The 2,621-nt window shown below is 55.9% G+C and overlaps 1 pseudogene across 1 annotated transcript; it reads right to left on the reverse strand.

The window, feature by feature from the left end:
- Positions 1-1,062: 1,062 nt before the first annotated feature.
- LOC311104704 (histamine H2 receptor-like) lies at positions 1,063-2,295 on the reverse strand (annotated as a pseudogene). The gene is made up of 2 exons: positions 1,284-2,295; positions 1,063-1,149 (listed from the first exon to the last, which is right to left on the reverse strand). The product of its transcript is annotated as a histamine H2 receptor-like (transcript).
- Between the last annotated feature and the right edge of the window lie 326 nt (positions 2,296-2,621).

Here is a 2,621-nt window from a genome sequence, read left to right on the forward strand (position 1 = left end):
GTGGTGAGTGACTCCGCTGTCCTGGCGTCGTGAGGGAGCTTGTTCCACCATTGGGGTGCCAGAGCAGCGAACAGTTTTGACTGGGCTGAGCGGGAACTATGCTTCCGCAGAGGAAGGGGAGCCAGCAGGCCAGAGGTGGATGAGCGCAATACCCTCGTTTGGGTGTAGGGACTGATCAGAGCCTGAAGGTACAGAGGTGCCGTTCCCCTCACTGCTCCATAGGCAAGCACCATGGTCTTGTAGCGGATGCGAGCTTCAACTGGAAGCCAGTGGAGTGTGCGGAGGAGGGGGGTGACGTGAGAGAACTTGGGAAGGTTGAACATCAGACGGGCTGCGGCATTCTGGATGAGTTGTAGGGGTTTAATGGCACAGGCAGGGAGGCCAGCCAACAGCGAGTTGCAGTAGTCCAGACGGGAGATGACAAGCGCCTGGACCAGGACCTGTGCCGCTTCCTGTGTAAGGCAGGGTCGTACTCTCCGAATGTTGTAGAGCATGAACCTGCAGGAGCGGGTCACCGCCTTGATGTTGGCGGAGAACGACAGGGTGTTGTCCAGGGTCACGCCTAGGCTCTTCGCACTCTGGGAGGAGGACACAGCGGAGTTGTCAACCGTGATGGCGAGATCATGGAACGGGCAGTCCTTCCCCGGGAGGAAGAGCAGCTCCGTCTTGCCAGGGTTCAGCTTGAGGTGGTGATCCGTCATCCATACTGATATGTCTGCCAGACATGCAGAGATGCGATTCGCCACCTGGTTATCAGAAGGGGTCTTACCTGTCATTGATGTGATTGATCCCCTGGGTGTGTGAGTTAGGTTGTCTGGTGTTTGGCTCAGCTTTCAGGACTGGTAGGACACTGAATCCTCCCCACAGATAGACACAGGGTCAGCACGATCCGACACACAGGACATAGAATGGCACAGGGTATCAACAGTTTAATAATAGGCTACAGACTATTAGACCGATTTTTATCTGTACTTTGTTTTGCTCACTAGCTGGCGACAAACGCCCCATTGCTGTGCTGAGGGGAAGGCATAGTTGTTCCTCTGACTTCCTGGACCATCATCATCATACCGGTCTCACTCGGCTCCGCCCTACAGGAAGAGGTGTGTTCACACAGCAGAGCTACCTCCCCCCCACCTACCTCCCCCGCACCTGAGAGGAATACAAGACCAGAAGACAAGAATTGGCTATTCTGTGCACACAGGCTCACCATTGCCCTAACTCGCTAGACAACAGAAAATACAATATTTTGGAGATGTTATGAATGATTGTGTGTGTTCCGTCACCATGTGTGTTGTCTTTCCCCTTGTTCCTTTTACCCGTTGTGATTGTGTTGGGCGACGTTGGCCAGCCCCTCCCCCTGCCATATCCAAAGTAACCAATGCGCAGCAGGCGGGCGTAGGCGGACCTAAAGTCTCTGTTGAGGGCAGCGTAGAGCAAAGGGTTCAGAGCTGAGTTGATGTACCCCAGCCACAGCACCACGGGGTAGGCTGCTGGGTAGTTCTGCTCCTTCAGACCCATAATGGTAAACAGGGTGAAGTAGGGGAGCCAGCACACCACGAACGCTCCGATCACTGCTGCTAGAGTCACTGTGGCTTTGTATTCCCGTAGAGCCACGGCTGTTACCGAGGTGAGGTGACGAGGGGCTGACGAGAGGGTGTTGTTGTTGAGGCAGGGTCGTGTTTGGATGATGCGTCTGGCCTGGGCCCGGGCGATGCGGAGGATGCGGAAGTAGGTCCAGCACATGATCAGCAGGGGGAGGTAGAAGGTTAAGGAGGCGTCCACCACAACGTATGTTGGGTTCAGCTTAAACTTACAGTCCCTCTCCTCCCCTGGGCCGTGATTCTGCACGCTGCCGTCCACAGTGTTCCAGCCCAGGTGGATCGGCAGGAACGACACCCCCACTGACACCGCCCACACCAAAGCCATCGTTATGGCTACCCCCCTCGGCAACACCAGTGAGGAGTATCTAAGGGGCGTGGTCACGGCCAGGTAGCGGTCCACGCTGATGGCCAATAGGGTGAGGATGGAGGCAGTGCATAACATAACATCCAATGAGATGTAGATGTTGCAGAAGGTCGGCCCCAGCGGCCAATCGCTGAGCTGGAGGAGGGCAGAGAAGGGCAGGACCAGCATGCCAAGCAATAGGTCAGTGATGGCCAGGGAGATGATGAAACAGTTGGTGAGGCAGCGGAGACGTCGTGTGGCACAGACGGCCAGACATACCAGGACATTACCAAACACCGTCAGCAGAATGAGCAGGGACAGGGACACACCTAGTATGACCACAGACAGCATCCTTACTGCAGTCCCAGTCCCAACCATAACCCCAGCCCTAGACCCAGTCTCAACCCTAACCCCTGGCCTGCCTTATACCCAGTTCCAACCCTAACCCCTGCCCTACATCCAGTCTCAACCCTAACCCCAACCCCTGCCCTACACCCAGTCCTAACCCTAACCCCTGCCCTACACCCAGTGCCAAACCTAACCCCTGCCCTATACCCAGTCCCAACCCTAACCCCTGCCCTATACCCAGTCTCAACCCTAACTCCTGCCTTACACCCAGTCCCAAACCTAACCCCTGTCCTACAACAACAACTCAGTCCAGTCTCGTGGATAAGTCC

Source organism: Coregonus lavaretus (genome assembly GCF_964263955.1).
Source record: "Coregonus lavaretus genome assembly, chromosome: 29".
NCBI lineage: Eukaryota > Metazoa > Chordata > Actinopteri > Salmoniformes > Salmonidae > Coregonus > Coregonus lavaretus.